Raw genomic sequence first — 18,917 nt, forward strand, 5'->3', positions numbered from 1 at the left:
GCTGCACGGCGTAGTATAGTTTGTCTTGGGTGGGCGAGATGAGAACGATGCCAGCCCCCACACCTTGGCGTGTGAAAGCGTCGTCGAAGTACATGGTCGAGCCTTCTGGTGCTTCACTTCCTAGCAAGAGGGATCGGCTCTCGCCTGCTTCGGGCTCCAGAGCGTCGGTCCATTCTGCCATGAAGTCGGCGAGGGCGGCTCCCTTGATGACCCTGGTTGTGCAGAACTCCAGCTGAAACGCTTGCAGCTCGATGTTCCACTCAGCGACTCTTCCCGCAGTGTTGGGGCTCCGGAGCACCCTCTCCAGTGGGTAGGCTGAGACGACCTTAATTGGGTGGCCTTGGAAGTAATGACGCATCTTGCGTGAGGCCACCAGGAGCGCGAGCAAAAACTTCTGTGGCATGGGGTATCATGCTCTTGCGTCCCGTAACACTGTGCTGACGAAGTATACTGGGTGCTCAACGAGGGCGGGAGCGTCGATGGAGCCTGTGGCCTCCGGAGGTTGTGGTGCCTCATGAGGTGGGGGGACCTCAGGAGCTTGGTCACCCATCGGGGCCTCCTAGGCCTAGAAATGTCGTCTTGTGGGGCCTGATCATCTACGGGCGTTGTCGTGGCTTTAGCGACGCCGTCTCAGCGCCGCACCGTCCTGGCTGAAGGTGCGGCATTACACGCCGTGCTCTTGGCCTAGCGCTCCTCCCGGACAGCCACCAACGCTGTGCTAGCTGAGTGGGGCATGGCAGCCAGGTAGAGCACTAGGGGGTCGAGGGGACGAGGCGCTACCATCATCGGAGGGCTGGTCAAGTATCTCTTGAGGTCTTGAAACGCCAGGTCGGCCTCTGGGGTCCACTCAAACGGGCCCTTCTTCTTCATCAGCTTGAAGAATGGCAGGGCACGCTCCCCCGGCTTGGAGATGAAGCGCCCCAGCGAGGTCACGCAACCCGCGAGCTTCTGCATTTCCTTGAGAGTTTGCGGCGGGCTCATGTCTTCTATCATCTTGACCTTCTCCGGGTTGGCCTCGATCCCCCTGCACTACAAAAAAAATACACTTCCGTGATGATACGTGTTTGTCATAGTAGGTCACATTTTCTGTCATGCATGTACATTCATGACAATTTTATGACAGAATCAAAATAGTCATACCTATGCTGTCATAGAAGTGTTCCATGACATTACCAAAATTATCATCACGGAAGTGTCCACTTCCATGACGATAAATCGCGCGTCACAGAAGTGCTTTCGTCAAGGGTGGCTGACACGTGGCATCCACCGTAATGGAACGCCGTTAAGCTATCGGGTCTGGTTTTGGATCCGATAACCCATTAACAGCCCCGACCAATGGGGATTTTCCACGTGTAAAATCATCATTGGCTGGAGGGAGCACGTGTCGGCTCACCATTGGGACAGATGTCATCCACTCATTGGACCCAAAGCGCCTATAATACGTTGACATGTGGCACGGCCCAACAGAGGCCCATTCCTGTGAAAAGGCCGGCCCGTTTTACTTGGTCAAAAGGTGGCGGGCCGGCCCACGGCAAGCCTGTTGACGACCTGTTCGCATATAGCCCATTTACAGCCCGCTAACCCATGGCCCGTTTATGGCCTATCCGAATTAGGCCCAGTAGCGTCATCTGGGCCGTCCAATATAATTCCAGCCCGTTTTAACTTCCAGCCCATCTATGGCCCATGATGTCTTTCGGCCCATATGAGGCCCTTAGTAACCCTCGCCCATTAACGACCCATGGTAAAACTGGCCCGTAATGAACTGTGTATCACTCTATACCCATTAATGGCCCATTATTTCGTTGGGCCGTTTCCAGCCCATGTTATGTTTCGGCCTTTCCAGGGCCCATTTATTCTTGGGCTCATTTCCAGCATTCTTTTACTTTTGGCCCGTTACTGTCATTTTCTGCTTGTGGGCCAAATTCAGCCCGTGGTTACAGTCAGCCCGTTTGTGGCCCGTTAATAAGTTGGGTCGTTTTCATAGCGTCATCAAATACGACCGATTAACGACTGCCCGTTATGGTCAGCCCACGAACGGACGATTTCAACTCTAGCCCATTTACGGCCATAATGTGGTCTGTTATTGGCCCATGTTTGGCCAACCGGTCATACGGTCCGTAGAAGGCCCATTGCTGATACATCCCGTAGAAGGCCCATTGTGTCAATAGCCCGTATAGGGCCCATGGTTTCTACGCCCCGTAGAAGGCCCATTGTTTCTACGGCCAGTAGGAGGCCCATGTTAACTACAGTAAATATGTAGCCCATCGTTAATGTGGCCTAGTTTTAAAAAATAGGTTATTGCGTCCACTAGCAAACCGCGGAAAAAGAACTGCACTGACTACAAGAAAACAAATAAACAAGACAATAAGGAAATAAATAGGCAAGCAACTTACGCTAGGCTATCACGGCTATTACACATATTACACCCATTGGGCATCAAAGTTCGCCACCAGTGCAAATATAGGGAGCAAAGCAGCATATAAATGCCGCAGCAAAACAAGTCCAGAACTGAAACCACTTTAGAAGAGCTCAAGTAACAATATCCTGGGTACCCATAATGCTGGCAAGATGCTTAGCAAGCTTATTAACTTTCTCTTGTTTGGCACTTAAATCCTCCAGCACTTGTTGTTGCACCAGAAAGTATGCATCTGAATTCTGGAGGGACTTCCTTAGTCCTTTGGCTTCCTGTCGCATAACATATGATCAATGTCTTTCAACTTGAAGTTGAGACTCAAGAAGTCGAACTGATTCAGGCAGCGAGTTCTAAGAGCTGGTGCCAGCAGTAGTAGCCAGTAACTCGAACACTACATCAAGACAGGACTTTGGGGTTGTCTCAGTGTCTTCAATACAGTTTTTATCAACTTTCTTGGAGACCAATAGGGATGTCTCACTATCTTGAAACTTATCTACATTACTTCCTGTACCATTGCATAACGGGGTACTCTTCTCCAATATTTTATCCGCATTCTGAAAGAGAAACAAACAAACACATCACAGGTTTACAATGTAGTATATGAAACTCATTTTGGTAAACCAGTTGAGTAGTAAGGTGGACAGGATAACAGCATGAAAAAAACATATATCTATGTAGTATGGTCACTATATGGTCTATAGCATTCTAGTTTATGTTGCCAAATCAAGATAGATACCGTTTGAATCATATCTATTTAAGACAAAGCATCTTAGACAGAATATAACTGTGGGAAACTACACAACAATAACAACACTTGTAAGGTGCATGGCATGAGAATATAATTGTTTATTCAATTGAAAATGGAATCAACATAGAGCAAGTTACAACAGCAAACACGTTAAAGAAACAGGTTTAAAACATACCTGTTGCGCCATTGACGTTTCAATTGCACCCTCCAAATTTGAAATTAGTTGGTATGATTAAATACAGTGATGCAAGAGCAAAGTAGTATGAACCATAGCTACGGAACCTGACCTAAGAACAATTCTTCTTCTACTTTAAGCGTTGACTTGGGGTTCAGAGTGGTGGTCCTCGTGCTTTGGGCACTGCAGTTGCCTTACTAACTGCTCGTGTTTGGGTGCTCTGTGGTGGAGATGGTGTTGTGTCAACGAGAACTGGGTTACTATCTGCTGGGGTTGGGGTTAGAAGGAGTGTAGCTGGTTCTCTGTCCAACTGGGTAGGGGTACAATCTGCGTGAGTCTGGGTTATGTGTGGTGGGGCTGGTTCTTGGGCAAGTACAACCGTGGTTCTATCTCCATCGACGGGTACCACGATCTTTTTCTAAAGACCATGTTTTTACTCCCACAGATACTGCCATCACCCCCTCCAATTCAAATGGCTGATAAAGAAGAAAAGTAATTGAATGTATAGACATTGTAAGATAGACAGGTGCTATGGATAGTAGGGAAGAAAACAGGGCATGAAATAATTCACATTTATTTTGTCTAACCAAACAGAATAGCAAGACATAATTTCACATATATGATGGCTAATTAAACAGGATAGCATGACACAATTTCACATGTATGATGGCTAACTAAACAGGCTAGAATGACATACTTCAAAATATGATGACTATGTAAACAGGATGACATGATATAACTATACGATGTGTCTATTAAAGTGGTTGGCATGCCATAAATCACAAACATGTCATCGATGGAAACATGATGGCATGATATAATTCATGGATAGAATGATATAATTCAAAATATGATGACTATGTGAAGTGTGAACAGGATGAGATGATATAACTATATTATGTCTTTAGAAAATGGGTTGGCATGCCATAATTCAGATACATGTTGTCTATGTAAACATCATGGCATGATATAATTCAAATATATGATTTATATACTAAGGAAGTGAGCAGAGGGCAATCGCATATATGATGTGTCAACTAAGGAGATGGCATTCAATATCATGTATATGATGTAAAAACTAAGCATTGCAATACAACATATGCATGATATGAGTAATATAACCCTGCCAAGTTTGAGCATACACCTCAGGGGGATAATAGGACTCGTCATCTGCCTCTGAATCCTCCTCTGAAGAGCTATCTATAACCAGCAAGATATCTGCTTCACCAGGTAGCATTGTCTGCTCTGAAGACCTTGTTCTCACTCCAGATTTCTCCATCACCAATTCAAATGGCTGATGCACAGGAAGAGCAGTTGAATATACAAACATTGTCGACAAAAGCAATGAGAAATACAAAAAAAGGACAGCATGATATAATTCACATATATGATGCTTGGCTAAACAGCATGGCATTGCATAATTCACATATATAATGCCTTGCAACAAGATAGCATTGCATAATTCACATATATAATGTCTTGCAACAAGATGGCATTGCATAATTCACATATATAATGCCTTGCAACAAGATAGCATTGCATAATTCACATATATAATGTCTTGCAACAAGATGGCATTGCATAATTCACATATATGGTAATTAGACACTAAATAGGTGGCATTCACACAAAGCATGTCTAAACTAAGCAAATGACATAGCAATGCAAGATACCATACGCACGATATGAGCAACATAACCCTGCCAAGTTAGAGCATGCACCTTGGGGGGGATAGGACTGGTCATCTATCTCTAAATCCTCCTCTAAGGAGCTATCTGTAACCAGCAAGACATGCGCTTCGCCAAATAGCATTGTCTGCTCTGAAGACCTTGTTTCCACTCCAGATTTTTTCAGGACCATGCCAAATGGCTGATCACAGGAAGAGTAATTAAATGTACTAAAATTGTTGACAAATTTAACACATAATAAAAAATGATGTCATGGTATAATTCACATATAAGATGACTGGCTAACCAGGGTGGCATTGCAAAATTCACATATATGATGCCTGGCTAAACAAGATGGCATTGCATGATTCACATATACGATAAAGAAACTAAATAGATGGCATTAACACAAAGCATGTCTAAACTAGGAAGATGACATCTTTGATGTATACAGTAAGCAATGCAAGGCACCATATGCATGATTTTACCAACATCAGCATGCCAAGTTAGAGCGAAGACCTCATGGGGTAAATAGGAGTGGTCTTCTGCTTCTGAATCCCCCTCACAACAGTTATCTTCCTCTTGATTATGATCCGAAATGGGTGGAGGGGGGTGTCGGTGTCAAAACCGGCGGATCTCGGGTAGGGGGTCCCGAACTGTGCATCTAAGGTTGATGGTAACAGGAGGCAGGCGACACGATGTTTGCCCAGGTTCGGGCCCTCTCTATGGAGGTAATACCCTACTTCCTGCTTGATTGATCTTGATGAATATGAGTATTACAAGAGTTGATCTACCACGAGATCGTAATGGCTAAACCCTAGAAGTCTAGCATGTATGACTACGGTATTGAGTATCTCCTATCCAAACTAAGTCCTCCGGTTTATATAGACACCGGGGGAATCTAGGGTTACATAGGGTCAGTTACATAAGATGGAATCTTCATAGTTGTTCGCCATGCCTGCCCTCCACGCCAAGGAGAGTCCCATCCGGACACGAGTACAGTCTTCGGTCTTCATATCATCACGGCCCATCAGTTCGGCCCATAAATAACAGGTCGGACGCCTGAGGACCCCTTAGTCCAAGACTCCCTTAGTAGCCCCTGAACCTAGCTTCAATGACAAGGTATCCGACGTGTAGTGTTGTCCTCAGCATTGCAAGGCGGGTTCCTCCTTCCGAACTCCCGAATAGTCTCTAGACGAATTGATCGTGTCCGGACCTGTAACACACACCGCACACAACCGCAGAGAGAATATAATAACACATGAGTCCAATCTGCTGACAACTTTAGTAATGTGACGTCACGCCTGTCCGGTCATAATTTCGAACCGTTTTCCAACCCATGTTTCGAGACGCGGTTGTCATTGGCACGTCTTGTCAAAGCAGAGATCGTGTCCCCTTATTACGGGATTCTCATCAATACGAGTGTGGGTAACCCAACCGTGCCATTTACACAGCCCTTGGGAGCAGGCGAATTTTAAGGCGAGCAGGGGGTGTTCGATATTCACCGCCCTTATAAGGAGATAAGATTCCCCTTTCTTCTCCCACGCTTCCTTCCTGCCTCTCCGTTCTTGAGCTCCAACGCCCCCGTCCTCATTTGTTCCCATTCCAACAAACACCCAACCATGTCCAGATCCGGAGCCGACGGCAAGTGGATGGCCTCCTCCGTTAAGAGGAAAGATATAGAGGAGCTCCGAGAGGCCGGATACCTGGCCAAGGAGATCGTTTACCGACTTCCGGCCAAGGGACAGATCATCCCCACCCCCGAGCCTCATGAGAGAGTGGTGTTCCTCACGCATTTTGTCTGCGGGCTGATGTTTTATTATGGGCTAGATTTCCATGATCTAGCCCCCAACTTTATCCTCAACATCTCAGCATTTATAGTCGTGTGCGAGGCCTTTCTCCGCATCCCACCTCATTTCGGCCTATGGCTGAAGACCTTCAATGTGAAGCTGAAGGTGGTGAGCGGTCAACAGGTAGAGTGCGGAGGAGCTATGTTGGGTAGGATGCCCAACGTCACCTGGCTCGAAGGTTCCTTCATGGAAACGGTGAAGGGGTGGCAATCAGGGTGGTTCTACATCACCGAGCCGCGCGACACCAACTGGACGGCGGCCCCCAAATTCCGATCCGGAGCTCCGATGCGGCTCACCTCCTGGCAAGAGAAGGGCCTAACCTGGGGTTCTCCGGGCGAGCTGACAGGGCTCCAGATGTATGTCCGGAATATGATATCCAACAAGATCAAACTTGTCAATGTGATCCAGGTTATGCTCATCCGCCGGATCGTCCCGTGCCAACGCCGGACTTGCCATTTGTGGAAATTTGATCCGGCCAAGTACGAGGGTTTACTAGTCCGGCTGCCGTCGCCGGAAAATAACAGGAGGTGTGGGTGAGTAGAGGAATGGCCTGGCCAGCAATGAAGTAGATGGGGTGGTGCGGCCTGTGCGGTAGCATAGCCAGCCACGGGAGGCGGGAGTAGGCAGTCCCACCAGAGCTAGTTTGGGCGGCTGGAGCAAGAAGATCAGATATTGAAGAAGCGGCACGGCTGTTGGATTAACATCCAACGGTCACTACTGCTAGAATCGTTTGTGGACTAAGTTGACAAAGCCAAACTACACGTCAACCTAGTAGACCCACAAGTCAGCCTCCAAATCTGTCCCAAACAGCATACAGCCCGAAATTTCTAGCCAGATTCAAATTAATTTTAAATCTAAATATACCTTAATTTAAATTCAATGAAATTTTACCCGCACAAAAACAATGAAATTTAAAATATCAAAATCCGAAAGAAAACAGTATTTTGGAACTAATTGTCTGTTTGCTGTATTTTTTTCATTTTATAGCCCATTTATTATTACTTATAGCCCATTTTCTGGGCAAAATGCATCCCTCCTCGTCTTGAAAGATTTCCGACCCAGCAGGGCATAGAAAACAAAGTAGGCCTACGTTGGTTATTCTGCAAAAAAACAAAATAGCTGGCTAGCAATTTTCAGAAAGGAAAAAACAAACTGGGCTGGTCATGTGCTAAACATATGAAATAAAAGCCTGGGCTAGACGGGCCACGGGTCCCGCACAACCCAGTTGATACCCTTCTCCGTCCGGCAAAAGCAAAATTACTGCGCGCGCTGCTGGGTCCCTACTGTCATCCTCACTGTAGGTGTCAAAACCGGCGGATCTCGGGTAGGGGGTCCCGAACTGTGCGTCTAGGCCGGATGGTAACAGGAGGCAAGGGACACGAAGTTTTACCCAGGTTCGGGCCCTCTCGATGGAGGTAAAACCCTACGTCCTGCTTGATTAATATTGATGATATGGGTAGTACAAGAGTAGATCTACCACGAGATCAGAGAGGCTAAACCCTAGAAGCTAGCCTATGGTATGATTGTTGATGTGTATGTTGTCCTACGGACTAAAACCCTCCGGTTTATATAGACACCGGAGAGGGTTAGGGTTACACAAAGTCGTTACAATGGTAGGAGATGTGAATATCCGTATCGCCAAGCTTGCCTTCCACGCCAAGGAAAGTCCCTTCCGGACACGGGACGAAGTCTTCAATCTTGTATCTTCATAGTCCAGGAGTCCGGCCCAAGGATATAGTCCGGCTGTCCGGACACCCCCTAATCCAGGACTCCCTCACTTACCATGTACAGTCATCTCCTTATTCCTCTCGGTTGTTGACCATGTTGACAACACCGGAGGGCGGCGCCATAGCGAGCGAACCAAGGCGGAGGACGATGGTGAGGCCTCGGACGGGAACGAACAGGAGCCGGGGCAGATCACAGCCGGTCGTGGGAGGCGGGAGCAGGCGGTCCCGCCGGCGCTAGTTTGGCGTTGGCGGCTCGAGGAAGAAGAGACTGAAGAAACACGACAGACGTTGAATGTCAATCCAACGGTCAAGGTTGGCACAATTGTTTGTTGACTAAGCAGACACCAAGTAGCATACTTTTTTATATATAGGAAGAAAACTGCGAGGAAAATGCGTTCGTCTACCGTCCTCCTCACAGGGAACGTTCGCCACATAAGTGACTAGCACCCTTGGTTTTCAACCGAGAGGTCTTGGGTTCGAGTCCCAGGAACTCTCAATTTTGTCCTCCTTCCTTCCTCGCAAAAAAGGGAAAGAAAATCAAAGACTTGGGAAGGCGTACAGAACAAGCTAGTGTACCAGTAAAGAGACGTTGCTGAGTTTTAGAAAAAAGAAAGACATGCTCCTGTAGCTGGTTCAAATCCAAACCTAGACTATGACTATATATGGTGCTATGCTACTCTGCAAGTAATGAAACTGACATATCCAACGTTCGCTTCTCCTCTTATCTACTTACTCTGCATAGCATCAGAAGCTTTGGCCGCAGCAACCTTGTTCGCTGGCTGCTCGCCCACCTGCTCTTCAGCAGGCAACAACCAGATATGCGCCAAGTCGCAACCCGTACCATCGCCTGTGGGTCTCATCACACCTCGCTGGCACGCGCACCGCAGCCGATTGCTCATCGCAACCCGCTGCCGTTGGTGTGGTTCCACTGCTGCAAATCATGCAGAGTCATCCGTCGCATCTCAACCACAATCCGCAACCCTGGCTGAGTCTTCTACAAATGCCCGAATCATGGGTTAATAATATGTTTAAGTGTTGTTCTGCTACTTTCAGTTGATGATTTTTTTAATAGTTTGGTTGATGATCTACCAATTTGATTCGTGCAGAAAAGGGAAGATTCGTGTGATTTGTATTTCTGGGAAGTTGTTGATGTGGGGGAATGCAACTACGCTGATTATTTGGTTAGCCGAGGAATCCCAATACAAGTAGGTTGGGTGTTGGACAAGTAACTGAAGGAATGGCAGAAGAGGAAGATGCAGAGCAGAAGGTTAAAGATGTAGTTCCTCTGATCATGGCCAAGCAACAGCTGCTGAACAGCCTTGACAGCAATGAGGAGATTAAAGAGCTTGTGAAGATAATGGGAAAAATTGATGTGCTCTGTAGGATGATTGTCTCTTTATTTGTAGTGTATGTAGCACTCGTGATGTATTCAGTGGCTATGACATGAGCACTTTGCTGAAACTAGTAATGAATGAAACCTGTGTAGCAGGCTGGGCGTAGTGTTGTGAACATCTAATGATTTCTATTAACGGAAATTAGGGGGTATCCCCTTTTGCTCATATAAATAAATAAATAGCAGAGGCCCTGTCGGGTCAGCTTTGTTCTCATTCGAAGGCGTCGAGCAAATTTCAGTCCAACAACAAACTATGTCATCAAATTCAAGTTTCACAGCCAAATATGAGTACAACTAAACAACAATGTCATCATGTTTTAGTTTTCATACAATCACCAAACACAAATCAGCATACATAACAAGTGATGTTCTCACAGCAAAATACTAAACAACATGTTCATCAGGTTTCAGTTGTCATAGCAAACACAATTTCACATAGTAGATAAAAACGTCTTCTGAAGGCAAATACGACAAAAGCAATGTAATCATCATCTGCAGCAGCAGCGTCAACATCTTCGCCATGTGTATCAGTCTGAATCATAATTCCCCACGATGTCATCTTCTTCTTCGTCCTCAACATCCTCGAATGTTGGCTTCTTCTTGATCAACTCTTGTATGTCCACAGCACGACATGCAATCTTTTCGCTGGTGTCATTGACGTGATGGTTCTCAAAGATATTAGGAACATTTGTGTTATCTTGTACATCAGGAGCAGTGTAAGCATCATCTTGTTGTGCAACTTCATTAAACGAATTCCTCTGCTCAAACCTTTGCAATACTCTCCAGTCATCGCTACGTGCAAATGTGTCTTCCAAGAAAAATATCTGTGTTGCTTGATTTGCCAAAATAAAAGGCTCATTGGTCTGGTACGCCGCCTTGACATTGATGGTTTGAAATAATCATCAGCTCTGGGTTTTGCGATCCTGGAAAACAGGTTATACCAACGACAGCACAACAGAACCACAAACCGATGATCCTCGAAACTGGAGATATACTACAACTGAATAATGTCTGTTATGTTAGCATACATTTCAGTTGTCTCTTTGTCATACGTATCCGTGCTCATGATGGCACTGTTTTGTGTCTTCCTGCCTTTGTCTCATGCAAGGGTGTTGTAGCGCACATCTCCAACAACGCAAGATTCATAATGTCTTACCCGAGTATCAGGACCCATTGCTAGTGAGTAAAGGGCATCATCAACTACCTGCCCATCCTCCCGCATCTTCTTAACCTATGGTTAGAAAATAGACAAGCTGATCATCTTATGTACTCAATATATTAAAAAAACTGACAGTGCACTTCAAAAGCTTACATGGTTCTTGAACCATTTCGCAAATCCTGCCATAACCAGTTTGTCAATGTTTCTTGGATTTTGCGGCAATAACTCCTCTTTGTAGATGCTGCACAACATAGTGATCGCATCAAACATCTAAATATATAAGAATGTGCTGCAAGTTTAGTAGATTACGATGTATAAGCTGCAGTGCTGCACTTACTTGATATAAGGTAGTATCTCAGGACAGTTATTCAACACATACCAAACCATTTTGTCCAAATCTTTAGGTTTGTCCTCTTGTCGACTCTTCCCTGTAACTCGAACAGAATAATCGAAAACATTGAGCTTGGGATTGTCTTCACCCACCTCTTTGCTAAGCTGATCAGCTGTTTCAATGTATTTTGAGTAGAATGTCAACGCTTCTGTAGCAATGTAGGCCTCTGCAATGGAACCATCGGGTCTTGCTCTGGTCCTAACATAGCCCTTGAAAGTGCCTAGCCGCCTTTCAATAGGGTACATCCAGCCATACTGTACTGGACCTCTAAGTAGTGCCTCATCGGGTAGATGAACAACCAAATGCACCATCACATCAAAGAAGGCTGGAGGATATATCTTCTCAAGGTCGCATAGGATAGTTGGTATCTTGTCTCTAAGATGCTCCAAAGCATCTATCCTGATATTCCTACTGCAGAGTTCCCTGAAGAATTGTCCCAACTCTGCAACTGCTCTGTATAAGTCAAGGCGGCCCAATCCTCTAAGGATAACAGGTAAAACCCTTTGAAGTAGGACATGGCAGTCATGAGTTTTCACCCTTGTACCTTGTTTCCATCTGCACTGACTCTCCTTTCAGGGTTGGAAGCAAATCCATGTGGGAATCTCACACATGACAGGACCTCACATAATTCTTTTCTTTTTACCTTGTCCAAGACGTACACAGCTGGGGCCATATCCCGTGGTTTACCTTCATCTTGCACCTGCAAATCCTTTCTGATACCCAGGTGTGTCAAATCAATCCTGGATTTTAAGGTATCTTTCGTCTTGCCTTCAATATTAAGAAGTGTGCCGATAATGTTGTCACATATATTTTTTCGATGTGCATCACATCAAGATTATACCGCAGATCCAAATCTTTCCAATACTCCAAGTCCCACAAAGTGGACCTGCGGGTAAACAATAATCTCTCTTCTACCCTGCCACGCTTCCTTTCCCACTACCATTACCAGGATGGTTTCCTGGTGTAATATGCCTGACCTTCTCTAATTCCACTTGCAACTCATCGGCGGTGAGCCTCTTTGGCGCATCACGGTTTTCATGCTTTGCATTGAACACACGTCTTCGGTATTTTCTAGGATGCGGCTTGTCCTTGGCAAGGAAACGGCGGTGTCCAATGTAATAGATCTTGCTAAGTATTGCATATGACAGCGGATTCCTGTCACAGCGAACACATGCATTGTAACCATGTGTCGTTCGCCCTGACATAGTGCCCAAAGCCGGATAATCATGGATACACCAAATTATAACAGCACGCAGAAAGAAATCAGCTGGTGGGCTGCTATATAGGTCTCGAGTGAGAACACCCTTCCATAGCTGCTGAAGTTCCTCCACAAGAGGCTCCATGAACAAATCAAAATCCTTTCCAGGACTTTTTGGACCTGGGATGAGCAAGGCCATCATGTAGTTTGCTTCTTTGGTGCAGACATTTGGAGGCATGTTGTAAGGGATAACAAGCACTGGCCACATGCTATATGTGGCGCTCTGGTGGCCAAATGGGTTAAATACATCTGAAGCTAAGCCAAGTCTAATGTTTCTCGGGTCAGCAGCAAACTCTTTGTGTTTATCATTGAAGCTTTTCCACTCACTACCATGAGATGGATGGCTCATTACATTCTGATCTCTGTACTCCCGGTTCCTAGAATGCCATAGTACATCCTCTCTTGTTTCAGCATCATGAAACAACCTCTGCAATCTTGGTGTAATTAGAAAATGTCTCAAAACATTGTGAGGAATCCTCTTCACAGCATCACCATCTTTCCATCTTGATGATTTGCATTTCGGGCATTCACTTAAGTTGGCATAATCCTTCCGGAACAGAACACAATTATTCTTACAAACATGGATCATATCATATCCAATTCCAACTGCACGAAGGAAATTCTTCATTTTACTTTAGGTGTGTGGCAGCTCAGACGCATCTGGGAAAGATTCGCGGAAAGCATCCAACATCGCATCGAATGATTTGTTTGTCATCCGCTCAGATGTCTTCACCTGAAGAAAGGTGACCATAGCTGAGAATACTGACAGCTTATTTCCTAGGGTGACAGCAACATTGCATTGTTCCAACATGCGGGTCCACCGTTTTTCTTCTGCAGGTGAAAGTTCACGGAATGCACGAGCATTTCCTAGCATTGTTTCAATGTTGGTCAAACTCACTGTCTCCGCCACCACCACCTCCTCCTCCTCTTCCACCTGAGCATCAGGCAGATCAAGATGGTGATCTGCTGCTTCCACGTAGTCAATAACATTGATGTTCACAGCTTCACCATGATGAACCCACCTAGTATATGTGACCGACATCCCATACAAGTGTAGATGATTTTGCACAGTTGACTGGGGTCTTGTAACTGAATTCATACAACTGCTACACGGGCAGAGCACATCTGATTTTGGACCACCATACTTTGCTCTGATAAAGTTCATGAAGTTTTCAACACCCTCGACATATGCAACGGAGAATCTTCGAGAAGAAGTTATCCAAGTCCTGTCCATCTGTTAGACATACAAATTAGTTCTTCTACTAGATATTACAGGAAAAACATATATGCTTTTTTATGAAGTCCAGAAAAAAATACCTAGGTCGATGTCTAAAGCTATGGCAAGATATTTGGACGAGCAGATCTAAGTAACGAAATATATGTAAAGCTAATTCAGCAAACAGATTTGAGTGCCAAATTATGGCAGGCTATTTCAGCAGTCAATGAGGCCGAGCACACAGCCATCGAACTATCGAAGGCCATCGCAGCAACAAAGATTGAGTATAAAATGGTGTAGAGCTATTTCAGCTAACAGATTGGCTACTAGACCATAGCAATCTACGTCACAATAAATATATGGCAGTCTACAAGAGCGTACTGTGGGAGCGAGAGGATCGCCGAACCGCGGCGCCGACGTATCGGCGCGGCGAGGAGGGAGGCTTTGGCGGAGCGAATGGAGTGGAGGGGGACAGGGGGGAGGGGGTTTGGGGAATATTATTGGCTAGTTGTCCGAAGGGCGGTTGAATCGGATTTTAGGGGAATTTTTGGGTGTGTGGGGTGGGAGGATTTTCGTGCGGTGGGCGGGGGGAGTTTGGCGCATGGTCAGTTTCTCCAAGTGTAGTCCCACGTGTCAGTGAAGAGGCAAGCCGAAGCGTGTTCCGTTTGCGTGAGCCGTGTGCAGGACCGAACGTGTGTGGGGTGCAATGCGACCGCGACAGGAGTGCTATGAGTGTACCGCATTTTTTCCTTTTAAACTAGGTGCTTCGCCCCCTCAAAAAATCTGTTGCTTCGGGCGATCCATTGATACTACTACTAGTAATCCGGTAATCCCGACTAAAATGGCGTGGCTGGGTCTTTTCCCGCGCGATATGCTAGGAGGTTGGCTTAGTTGGGTTTTTTAGGACAAGTAATGCTACACCTACGTAATCCCAGTTACGTAATTAACGTAATGTGAAATGTGTGAGCTGTTGATTGTAGATTGGGGGGAGGGAGGGGCCCACCACCATGAAAATCAGGGGAGGAGAGAGAGGCAATTTACGTTAACCCTTTCGTAGGTTCCCGTAGATGTAGAAAGATGTGTCCGATCCTGCAATATAGGCCGTCCGATCTATATCTAACGAATAGGAAGGAAACTATGACAGTTTACCCGCACTCCTCTCCACATTTGCAGATAAGGCTTTCCCTCGTTCATCCTTTTCTCCCACAAGATCTTGATCTTCCGTGCAACGCACGGGCATCTTGCTAGTACTCCTAAAATATGTATATTATTGTGAAAGTTCATATACACCGGCCGAGATTAATGCAAACACGGCAGATTTTCATTACATTTCAAACTTTTATAGGACAAAAAAATAAAAGAAACCTGACCCTAAACCTATTCTACGGTGGCGACCGACGTCCTCCATCTGTGATCTCCATGTACGGGGGCGGGGTTCAAGGCCCGTGAAGTGAAGGTGCGGTCTCCGGCAAGGAAAAGTAGAACGCGGGAGACGGACCGGCCAGTTGGCACACCATGTCCTGCCGCCTCCCATGCCCTACTCATCCTTAGAGGAGTCCCCGACCTCGGCGATGTCGGACGTTGGAGGCAACAAGTAGGACGCGTGGCTGACGGTGCTCCCATCGTCGGCCGCCAGCGTGGCCACCGCTTGTGCGGCGACTTGAGCGAGGGCGGCGACCTCGAGCTCCATCCCCGAAGACAAGATCTCCCGCAGAGCATTCGCACTTGCGGTCATGGCGGATGTGGTTCCAGGTAGGAGGACGATGCGCTATAGTGTGGAGGTTAGCTGGGCGTTGCCGCTTTAAGTAGCGCATTCTAGTGAGGCCAAGCGTCCAGGTGCGTCATTAAGTCGCCGGAGTTGGTTCCGCGGACACCGAGCCTCTTAATGACGGCATACGAACGGTCGGCATGAATGCGGGCAGCTGGCGCCGGCTGGGAACGCACCGCGTGACGGTGCGAGGGACGAGGGTTTTGGTGTGCCAGGGTAGTCAGTTGCAGTCGTGGCAACGTTGGAGATGCCCTTTGCTCACATGCGATCCCCGCATGTCATTGAAAAAGCAAGACGACCCGGCATGGTCTTAGGTCCAGAGGATGCAGTTGGCCGCGCTACACCACTCCGCGGACGCGTCGCGGCGCCCCGTGCATCATCGGCGAGCCGGGTATTGGGGTGTGTTTGGATTGTGGCCAAAGTGCACCTTGCCAAAATTTTGGTCATGACCAAAAGATTGGTCTTTGTTTGGATGGTTCCATTTTTTGGCATGCCAATGAACTCTAGCCAACTCTAGTTCATTTTTCTTGCCAATGTCGGCCAAATCATGGGCAACCAATACCTCAACCAAAATTTTGGTCATGACCCAAAGATTGGTCTTTGTTTGGATGGTTGCCATTTCTTTGGGCATGCCAATGAACTCTAGCCAACTCAAGTTCATTTTTCTTGCCAATGTCGGCCAAATCATGGGCAACCAATACCTCAACCAAAATTTTGGCTACCCAATGCTTTGATGGGGCAACCTTGGGTGCAAACCAAACATACCATTGGTCGTGCCACAGCACTAACGCCACCCTCGGCAAACCGAAACCGACCGTGTCTAGCGACGATATGAGCGTGTCGCTCACCGCGGTCGCCGTGTCCAGAGGCGATGCTGGAGTTGCGCCCTGTTGTTGGCCCCAATGACCCACATGAACGGTTGTCGGTGGCGAGGAGGTCATGGGCCAGCTCCTCCATTGGACTAGTCTTCGCTACATCGTCCCGACGGGTGTGCCCCACATGTCTGTTTCCCTGTTTTCCCGGCCATATTCGAGCGTCAGTGCTCCGCGTTGCGCATTAGGACTTTCACTATGTAGGCCAAGCGAGACAACTTATTGTTTATTTGAGCCGTTCAAGTATAATCATGTGGCGTTTGCTTATTTCTCATTCCTCTCCAACCCTCTTCTCCATCGATCATGTCGCCCTCCAGTCGAGTCCATCCTCCCGCATGCCTCATTTGAACATTCCGCCGAGTATCATTCGCATGTACCCACCCTAGTCCTCTTTCAATAGATCTCTGGACCCCGAGATGAAATCGAGAGGGAACGAGTGGGGGCACGTGATACCTAAGGCGGATTCAAAATTTTGAACCGGTGATCATAGCATCCACAAATCATATATAAAGGGTATTCAATGTTCGTTTCGTTTTTGAACGTACAATATACTCCCTCCTATCCTTTCTAGTTTACATATAAGTTTTATGTGTAGTCAAAGTATATCTACTTTGATCAAAAAGGTATCAACATTCAACAACGCCCAATCAATATTGTTAGATTCATACATACTCCTAGATTTGTACTCGAGATGGTTTCCAATTTGACTATTGACAAGATTAATAGTACATGAGATGTATAATGTGAAAATTATATCATTGGAAAATCCTTTCACATATGAATTTGACCGTATGCTTTGTGTAAGTTGCATGTCATATATTATTACTCTAACATTTGGTCAAAGTTAGCCTCGAAAAACGCATTAGACCCTGTATGCTTTGTGTAAGTTGCATGTCATATATTATTACTCTAACATTTGTGTAAGTTGCATGTCATATATTAGTACTCTAACATTTGGTCAAAGTAGTATAGTGGAAGTGGATCCTCTGACGTAGGTATCCCTGCCTTACCCTCCCTTTCGGTCACTTACTGGCGGACCCCATGCTTGCTAGGCCCCGCATGTCAGTTACTCAATGGGTTCGGCCACGTCAGGGGATCCTCATCCGTAGTATACTCCCTCTGTTTTTATTTACTCCGCATAAAATGGAGGGAGTGGTGGTATAATAAATGACGCGGGCGGGGGAGGGGGAGGGACGTCGGTTTGCTCCCAACTGCGGTCCCACAAGCGAGCGAAAACGCAAGACGAAGCGCGTTCCATTCTGTGAGCGACATGGAGGGTCCAGCGTGCCGGGCTGCAATGCGAACGCGACAAGAGCGATGTACAGTCAAAACCGATTGATTGGTCGTCACCGGAACCACTATTCACACCAGAACCTTCGCTGCTCGGCCTACGCTAGCCACTGCCCTAAAACCACACCAAATCTCCAACCCATTCCCCCACCTTTCGATCCCCTAGCTCGCATCAAGCGTCCCCTAGATCGCCGGAAAGCCATGGTGCGCCGCAAGATCACTTACTACAAGATGCTGACGCCGGAGCGCCGCGCAGAAATCGCGACGGCGGCCGGCGCCACAGACCTCTGTTCCCAAGCTCGCTTTGCGGCAGGCCAATCCCCGAGTTCTCTAGAGCCAAGCTACGAGGAGGAGGAAGCCGATCCAATGTTCATGGTGGAGGTCGCGGCGCAGAAGGCCCCCGATGGGTATGAGACGATGGACGTCGACTTCGTGCCGGCGTCCGAGTCCCCCATGGTGCAGGCGGACCAACGGTTCAACATGGCGATACTAAAGGAGGACCGGGAGGCAGAGGCTCAACTCGACGCGGAGCGCGCGCATGCCGCTGCCATCAAGGCTCTCCTGTAGGCGGAACCGGATGTCGTGGATGTGAACCGGGCGGCGGAGGCTCAACTTGAGGCGGAGCGCGCGGATGCCGCTGCCATCGAGGCCCTCCTGCAGGCGGAACCGGACGTCCTGGACTTGAACCAGGCGGCAGAGGCTCGACTCGACGCAGAGCGCGCAGATGCCGCTCTCATCGACGCCCTCCTGCAGGCGGAACCAGACGTCCTGGACTTGAACCGGGTGATGGAAGCTCGACTCGACGCGGAGCACGCGGATGCCACTGCCATCGAGGCCCTCTTGCAGGCGGAACCGGACGTCCTCGACTTGAACCGGGTTGTGCTCTCATCCGTGCAGAGCGCCCGCACGCTCCGCTTGAACGAGTAGCTGGAGGCCGAGGACAACCACGGTGTGGAGACACACATCGGCAGCGACGGCTGGTTCGCGCCG

Source organism: Triticum urartu, chromosome 2A, assembly GCF_056163025.1.
Source record: "Triticum urartu cultivar PI428250 chromosome 2A, HENAU_Tu73, whole genome shotgun sequence".
NCBI classification, from domain to species: Eukaryota; Viridiplantae; Streptophyta; class Magnoliopsida; order Poales; family Poaceae; genus Triticum; species Triticum urartu.